The sequence below is a fragment of the Tupaia chinensis genome, unplaced genomic scaffold (genome assembly GCF_000334495.1).
Source record: "Tupaia chinensis unplaced genomic scaffold, TupChi_1.0 Scaffold142001_1, whole genome shotgun sequence".
In the NCBI taxonomy this organism is placed as follows: Eukaryota; Metazoa; Chordata; class Mammalia; order Scandentia; family Tupaiidae; genus Tupaia; species Tupaia belangeri.
This window is the reverse complement of record NW_006201854.1, coordinates 711,073-720,788: the sequence shown is the minus strand read 5'-3', so window position 1 is coordinate 720,788 and position 9,716 is coordinate 711,073.

The following is a 9,716-nucleotide window of genomic DNA, read 5'->3' as shown; positions in this document are numbered from 1 at the left end:
AGGGTGGCTTATGGTCTTTGGGGTAACAGCACTTCATGGATGAGTCCCTGAGCCCCTCTTGGCTACTGAGATTGTTCACCCATTAGTAGCTTTAACTTAAACCTTCCTAATGCTTATCTATGTAATCCCCAGTAGGAGAAGTGAATGTAGTGTTCTTTATTGACATTTTCCAATAGGGTGGGGTGAGTCTAATGGGAGTAACTCCTATTCGCAGCCGCTGCCCTACATAGCTGCCACCGTAGTGGATCCACATTCTTTCAGGATTATTGTAAAAGTTATAGTAAGCCTGGGGGTGCCTTTATGGGTACCGGAGTATGGCAATAAATCCCATCCATGGCAGGGAAACTGAGTGCAGGCCAGTACGGTAACACAATGGAGGTGAGGTCCAGAACTCGTAAAACTGTTGACCTTGCAAACAGTTCTCCTCAGCCGAGTCCTTGCTCTAGGCACAAGGGGCTGTTCTTTCGTACTCAGCTTGTGTTAACTACATGGTCTCAGCACTCATAACTCACTTAAAATTTAAAGTCTGACGTGTTGAGTGACTGACGAGTATTTAATATAAAGAGGGGCAAAGAGGGCAGAAAGGAGAGAGTGCTACTGGGGAGGAGGGCAGATCATTTACATTCATGGGTCCCAGAGTTGACTGTTATTATCTTCTACCTTAGGATCTGAGTCTACTTAATCTTACCAAGTCTAATTTTATATATATTTATTTCATTCCATTTGTTATTATTATTATTATTTAATTTGACCAGACAGAGACAGAGAGAGAGAGAGAGAAAGGAAAGTGAGAGCGCAAACCACCAAGTCTGAGACTCAAACCATGGTTGGCCATGTGGGAATCTAGCGCCTTTAACCACCACGCCACCTGCTGGCCCCAGTTTTTTATATTTTTTAAAGTGGAGTAAATATAGAAAATTAGAGAAACACAGGAAATGCCTGACAGTGCACATGCCTCATGGTAAGCACTCAGTTATTATCGGTGATAGACATTACAGGGTAGAAAAATAAAAGAGAACAGCATTAGCATCCGGCTGTGATTGAGAGGCACCACTCAAATTGTTGTTCCCCTTGTATCCAAGTCTTGCAAAGTCGGAATTGCCCTGACTTTGTTTGGCTCACTGTACTTGGGCCATTTGAATGCCTGCAGTGTCCCACAGTAATAAGTCAATTCCAGTGACAGAATAATGATGTCATCCAGCTCTAGCAGAAAGAGAAGTGAGATTTTTATTTACTGAACACCTACTTTATGCTAAGAAACTACTATGGCTTTTACACATGGGGATTTTATCTTTTAATTTGTTATAGGGTATGTATACTTAGAGAGAGAGAGAAGCAAACAAACGCCCTCCTCCCCCAGGGGGATTGTCATGTTATAATCCCTTCTTCTCCATTTTCCTCTCAGGATGTCAAGCACACATGCACATGCACCCAGCATGTTTTTTAAGTCACCAGATCTGGGACTCGAACCACACAGTCAGCCATGTGGGATTCATTTACCTTAACAACCATGCCACTGGCTGGACTGAAATAGGGCATTTTAAATTTTCAACCCTAATACAGTAAAATTTGAGACTAGATGTAAAAACAAAACAAAAGAAAACAAAAATTCAGTGTGATATTCTGAACCTAAAACTAATTACCTATGTTGAAAAATATTTCAAAGGGAGTCAAGGTAAATAAAAGAATTGTCATACCCTTAGATTTTTTTTTGACAAAAATCCAGGGTCTAAACTTTGGTAGGAAGCTAGGAAGTAAGAATAGGAACTTAAATTCACCAGGGAGGTTTTTAAGTAGCTCTTTTCTTCTTGAGTAGCTGATGTTGTCGTGAAGTAAAAACCTCTGAAAACAGCATAGAGGCTATTATTAATTAGAAACAGAGTCATTGGAGATAGAGAGACACTATTATGCCTCTCCTCCCTGGGGTATGGGCTGGAATTATTCCCCACAGGGTTATTTCCAGTTCTGTGAGAGTTAATGATTCCAATGTAATCAACCTCAGCCAAAGAGAGTGTAACATGAAGAACAAACAAAAGAAAATTGTTGGGATAACACATAAAGTCTCATTGGCCATATGCAGGCTCACAAAGCTAACGAGCTCCCCATTCAGACTCTGCAGTGGTGGTCTATCGTAATAGCCCTAAACATAGGAGAAAAGTGCCCTCAAAGTGGGGGAGAGGGTGGCTGTTATGCCTGCAAGCTGAAGAAGGCAGTTTGATTCGGGAGGAAGGTCTTCCTCCTGCCAGCTGCTTTCACTGAGAGGAAAATGCATAGCTCAGGCAAGGCAAGCCAAATACTTGGCAAGACCCATTTTAGCTTCCATAAAATCACAAATGGGGTGGAGAAGAGCGTGCAGAGAAGGTGAGGGGGGAGAGGAGCACGCGACCTTTATTTATTTGTTTGTTTATTTATTTATTTAGTTTTAATTTGCTAGAAGGTATGTGGACTCATCTAAGAGAGAGAGACAGACAGAGGGAAAGTGAGAAAGCACCTGCCATGCGGGACAGTCAAACCACAATTCCTTCTCTTCTATTTCTCTACTCAGGATTTTGGGTCTGCATCCATACATGCCCAATATGTTTTTCAAGCTGCGAGGTTCAGGACTCAAACTATGCAATCTAGCTGCCTAGCCACCTAATCTGACTGACCCCACACAACCCATTTTTCTACTTACTTGTATAAGATACTTGTGGAATAATTCTGCCACATTCAAGGAAGAGTAGTGACCATACAAAACTCATTACACACAGCAAATAGAAATAGCAAAAGAAAAAAAGATGAATCTGTTGATTATTAATCCCACTATTGGTACAAGGAAGGGAAAGATATTTTGGGTATATTAAATGCAATTCTTCTATTTCAATGTAGCAAAACTGAATAATAAAGTTCAAGGTTTTTCACAATGTTTAAAACATCAGAAACCATTTTTCTCTGAAAACTTGTCTGGAAGCCCAAATCATAAAATACATTAAAACAAATCTATGGCCATCTTATGGCATGGTGTTTGGGGGTAACTGAATCCTACATGGATGACAGCACAGTTGGAGTCTCAGACCTAGTGGCTTGAGAGACACATGCCAGGCACATGAGTGCATGTCTACAGTCTTGTAGGTAGGGAGAAACGGAAGAGAAGATATTGTGGCGTGACCATCCCCTATGAAGGTGCTTTCTCACTTCCTTCTCTCTCTTTCTCTTCCTCTCTCTCCCTGTCTCTCTCTTTCCTGTGAGCACATGCACTCTAGAGCAATCTTTAAAAAAACAATCTAATATGTTCAAAGAAAAATGGAGATTCATAACCTACTCTATCTTCTCACTTTCTGGTCCCCACAGTTGCTCCAGGATACCCTCTATGAAGCCCAAATACACTAAAAACACAGCATGAGCATTTCTTAGCCATATATTCTCCAAGAAATATTTAGAGAAGCTGTTCAAACTTTCTGAGCATCAGTTTCTTCATCCCTTAAATGACAATAATGGAAACCTACCAGAAACGTAACAAACTTAAATGAGTACCTGGCATATAGAAGCTCTCAACCAATGTTATTATTTTTATTTTTAAACTGTTAACCCAGCATGCATTTTGCATGCTCTGATAATCTTTTTTTTTTTTTTGGAGAGGTTTTTGCTATAGGGTGCATGTGCTCACCAGACAGAGAGAGCCAGAGAGACAGAAAGCAAGAAATCACCCCCCAGGGGGGATGGTCACACCGCAATCCCTTCTCCTCCATTCTCCTCTCGGGATCTTAGACACACACGCACACATGCCCGGCGTGAGTTTAAGCCACCGGGTCTGGGACTCAAACCACGGTCGACCATGTGGGAGTCCAGCAACATAGCCATTACGCTATCTGCTGGTTCCGCTCTGATAATCTTAATACAGTACTTTGACACTCATGAAGTTATCCTCTTGTAATACTACTGCCTTTTAGTCAGTACAACACTGTAATTTGGTCATCTGCAATTATTATTAATGAAAATAATCATGGCATTCACTATTTCATTAATTATGTATTTTATACACACACACATCCCGACCCATCAGAAGAGTTATTGTTCCCAGTGTAGAGAGATGGGTCAATAACAAGGTGAAGAGGTTAGGTAAGGTATTTCATGGCTAACTCAACTGTATGTTGTCTCCTTAGCGGGAGAGGGGATGTGTTCATGTCCAAATACATTACATGGTAGTCAGGATGGTATGAATCTACTTTTGTCTGAATCTTCTATCCAGTGTGATACAATGCAATAAGTGAGAAGTGTCGTCAGGATCACAAGGAGAGAGTGATAACTGAGTGCCATTAATGTCCGCATTGAGATCCCATGACATAGAAGCTTTTCCAACTAGAGTTCTTCATCTGAACCACAGATCACAAAAATTATTGAAGTAACAGTTTTCTAAATTCTTCCACAGGTGATACAAACAAGATATTCTTTATGTATGAAGAGGAAATTAATTTATGACATAATATGGGTTTTGGGGACATTAGAAGTAAATTTTCTTCCAGAATTTTGGTAGATGAAGGCTAGAGCAGGAAATATCTCCCATGCTACAAATCAGAAAGGGGAGTAAAAGGCAACGAGTTTGGTGCTCCAAGATCAGATGGTAGGTAAAGAAGGCATCACATCTCATGCTGTATGATCAGAAAAGAGTAAAGATATCCAGATTCCAATGCCGCAAAACCAGAAAATGTGTGAATCATACAGGAATTCTCATCTCTTAGATCAACACATACATCATAAACAATTGCTACAAGCTAGTGTTCTTCAAGAATGTTCTTTGTTCTACATAATCTAGTACGTTGTACATTTATCCTAAATACTCTAACTTAATGCATGTTGTCTTTCGCACTTTTGCACTGTGATCATGTGTATGTGCATCTGCACGTGTGCCCACAAGTGCATAGATGCCAATTAGTTTCCAAACTCTACAATGACTTTTGACAGTTAAAAGGTACTAGCGGTCAAATAAGGTTGGTGGTGAAAGCAAAACTGAGGCCATGAATTCTCCCCTAATAATCATTAACCTTTCAAAAATAGACTTTACTAATTCCAATTTGCTTAGAGAATTTTGTAATAATCACATATTCAGAAGAAAATAATAAGTTTAGTCAGTAGTTGCAGTGTACACCTTGACAACCAGAGTGTAAGCCTGTGATTCCCTAAGCTGGGACCCCAGATATGTCCTTATATTGACTTCTCGAGAAAGTCATAATGCATTTTTGCATAGAAAAACAAGAAAACACATCATAACTTCTTCTTCGTGTTTTTTGGAGAGGATTTTGCTATAGGGCGTGTGTGCTCGCCAGAAAGACACAGAGAGATAGACAGACAGAAAGCGAGAAATCACCCTCCCAGTGGGGATGGCCACACCTCAATCCTTTCTCCTCCATTCTCCTCTTGAGATCTTGGGCTTGTATGCACACATGCCAGGCGTGAGTTTAAGCCACCAAATCCAAGACTCGAAACTCAGTCAACTACATGAGAGTCCAGCGACATAGCCATTACGCTAACTGCTGGTCCCATAACTTTCCCAGTGACTTAATAGTAATCTTGCTTTCAAAGTAGTTTGGTGATTTCTTGTTGTTTCTGGCTCAAATGAACTATTTAGTTCTCTTATTAAGTGAAAAAAAAAATCAACATGGTGCTTTAGAAACAGATCATTTCTGAAAGAGGAGATATCTGGTGTCTTTCCAACCCCTACAGATATATTATATACATGTATATAATACTTATTTAATAGACATGTATTTAATTGGATTGAACTTGACTGGCTGTGACTCTAAATAGATCTATTAATAGTAACAAAATATTTGCTATTAACTTACATATTTGTGTCCTTGTCTGGTTATTGTCTCTCTCTGTCTCTCTCTCTCCTCTCCTAGAATGTATAGTCCATGAGTTTAGGATCTTTGATAATTTTATTTACTATAGCATTTCAATGCTTAGAATGTTTCCTGGCCCCTAATAGATAATTAGCACATATTTGTTAGAAGAATATACAACCTTTCTTCAGCTCTTTAAAATATGCCAAGTATTCTGCTAAGCAATTTAATACATATGCCATTCGATTCAGTCTGTCTCGAATCCTGGTGTATATACACATCTCCTGAGATCTTGTTAAAATGCATCCATTGAGTAGGCCAGGAGCAGGGTCCAGGATTCTGCATTTCTAACAAGCTTCCAGCTGATGACAGTGCTGCTGGCTCCTGCACAGCACCTGTGGTGAGGAGTCAAATTCTGATAGTTCCCTGTGAGATAGATATTATTACTCTTTTATTTTCCAGAGAAGAAAACTAAGGCTTATGGATGTTCAGCCATTTATCTAAGGTCACACAGCTAATGGCAGGAGGGCATGATAAAAATCAAAATGTTACCTCCAAACCATTAGACAGAGTCTTCACAAGCCTCAATTCCCCAAGCATCTTCCTCTTTCTCTGATTTGTCTTGTGAGGGCACAAATACAGGCTGGCCATATACAAACCAGAAACTAGATGCCCACCAGTCTCTAGTGAGCTCTGTCTATATTAATTCACCTTTTCTTAACACTTTGTAGAAATAGAATCATATATTATGTGACCTTTTAAGTCCAACTTCTTTCACGTAACACAGGGTTTCAAGGTTCCTCTGTGTTGTGGCATGTATCTTAGTCCTTCATTTCCTTTCATGGCTGAATAATATTTTATTGTATGGATATACCACATTATTCAGCAGTTAAAACAATTAGGTGGTTTCTACATTTGGTTATTTTTAATGGGCCTGCTATGAACATTTATGTCACATTCTTCTTTATAAACACTTGTTTTCAATTCTTTGGACTATATATGTAGGGTAGAATTGTTGGGTCATATGATAATTCTACATTTAATTTCTTTTTTTATTTTTGAATTTAAATTTTCAATGCTTTTATTTTTATAGTTACCTTCATTTAAATGAAATTTTTATGCTGCTATCTTTTTTTTCAATTTCAGACATTATCTATTAACTTTCTACCATGGACAATGAGGGTATACAACCCACTCATCAACCTTCTAACAACCCTCTCACCAACCGTTCTACACGTACGTCTTTTCCTCCATCCTTATTATACTACAGTTTTGATTGTGTCGCATCATTTAATTTCTTAAGAGAATGACAAATCATTCTTTATAGTGGTTGAGCCATTTTATATTCTCATCGGTGATGCACAAGGGCTCCAGTGTCTCCACAGCCTCATCTATGCACAAGATATTTTGGGTTTTGATTGTAGCTATCTTAGTGATGGGCAGTGGCACGTGCAATCTCTCAGCAGTATTGATTTTAATTTTCCTACTGACTATTGGCTACATGTAAGATCTTAACTAAGCCCTTAAACTTGACTTAATGCTTATCTTTTCTTTCTTTAGTTCACCCTGCTTCTACCTGCAAATTTATATTAGGAAAGCATAGCCTTGCTGGGTGATTGGTGTCTTCTGTTCTACTGTGTAGCATTTTCTCTCCTATTTCTCAGAAAACTCCTTCTCTCGGTAATATTTGGAATGCTTGGACCCTAATCTAATCTGTCTGGTTTTCTTCTAAGAAGATACATTTTGACCAGTCACAGTGGCATGGCAAACATGCCACAGTCCTGAAGCTATGTGAGAAGGTGTTTGGCTCATGTCCCAAGGTTTCCCTGCACAATAGGTGCACGTGTAAGTCTGATCCTGACTGGTCAACTGGAGGTTGACAGCAACATAAGGATCCTGGTGGAGTTGTCTGTCTTTCTTCTTCTCCTGTTTCTATCTCTATATCTCTCATGAAAGAAATAAGCATATACACTTTAAATGAAGGAAAAAGAAGAATTTGGACACATGAAAAGACATTAAGAGTTCACATGTGCAGAGAAAAAAAATGTAACAAGGCAGCCAAAGGGCAACCATTTATAAGTCCCTTCAGAGGGACTCAAGACTGCTGGCTCCTTGATCTTGAACTTCCAGACTCCAGACCTGCACAAAACAAATTTCACCCAGTTTTTGATTTTGATATGATAATCCTAGCCGACTAACATAACCCCTCAGTGGCAGTTAAGGCAGATAGTATCCCATTCTAATATCCCACTACATATAGGAATCTTGATGAGCACTGGTGCTATGGACTGAATGTGAGTGTCCCCCAAAAATTTATGTCTTGAAACCTAATAACCAATGTGATAGCATTTGGAATTGGGAAATGAGGACGCGATTAGATTACGAGGGAGTAAAGCCTTCGTGAATGATATTAGTACCCTTCTGAGAAGAGACACAGAGATCTTGCTTCCTCTTTCTCTGCTCTGTCATGGAAGGATACAAAGAGATAATAGTCATCTACAAACCAGGAAATGTATACTTACCAGACACCATGTATGCCGGCACCTTTGATCTTGGTCTTCTTAGCCTCCAGAACTGTAGGAAATAAAAATTTGCTTTTTTAGCCACTCAATGTATGATATACTTGTTAGAGTAGCCCAAACTGACAATGATAACTGGCTCTGAAATCTGGCTTTAACCCTTAATAGCTGAGTGCCCTCGGGAAATTGACCTTGGTTTTCCAAAACTACTGCTTCACACCTAAAATGGGACTACTAATGGGAAAACCATCGTTTTCCTTCTTTACTACAGAAGGTTTCAAATCAATACACAACCATTCATTTGCTCACATGAATCTCACTCCAACCTCTGAAGGATTGTGAGGTTCAAATGAGAGAATCTATGGGAAAGTGTTTTCTAAATTCTAAAGTGTTATAAAAATGCTCATTAATACAATCACAACATCTACAAAACTGTTAATGGGAGGGAGAGAAAATCAATTGGTGTGTTATTTTGTTTGGAGTGCAGGGTCAGGGTGTAAAGCGGCATACACGCCCCTCTGCCTGTCAGCAACCAACAATTAATCAGTCTCAGGGTATTTTTAAACATCGGGAATCATGTATTTTCCATTCACCAGCTGGAAGACTGCCATCCAAAACAGCCAACATCAGCTACCAGCTGAATTAGTTCCCGCTTCTATTAAGAGCTCAGTTCCTCCACCCTTCTCTTCACTCTACTAGTTCCTGCACAGCAGCCAACCTGAAGGTCTCTGGAGCTGAGCTTACACATATATGTGAAGCTTGGAACTGTGACTCTGATATCCATGGCAGCATCCATATGTTCTAGGAAATGTGCAAAGATTTCACCTACATTTCAACATGTGGTACTCACAACAGTCCTTCATGGAAAGGGATTGTAACTCCATTTTAATTTAAGTAATTGGAAACTCAAAGAGGCCACTTCGAGCACTTTCTCTTTGCTAAATCACCAGAATATGCTGGAGAATACAACATGGAGCCTGCAGTCTTGCTGAGGTAGCAGACTATACCACGTAACAAGAAAATTATTCATATATATATAAAACGTTAGATCTACCGAGGAAATTCACAACATAGAAACATATAACATAGAACTTAAAATTTTTAGTGTGGGAGCAGGCAAGAAACAAATGAACATGTCAATGTACACAGATTAACATTCTATTAAGAGACTTGGCTTAAGAAGTGATACAAATACAGGTAAATGAAAGAAGAGGTGTACTTGATCAGAACCACCTAAAGATGAAAAAGAACCAGGCGGCGCAGCGTGGCGCCTGCTGCGCGGCACCCCCGGGCCTGCGTGGCCGGTGCTCTGCACCACGTTCCACTGCCTCTCCGGGGCTGGCATGTGGCCTCCGGGCCTGCGCGTGGCCTCCCCGGG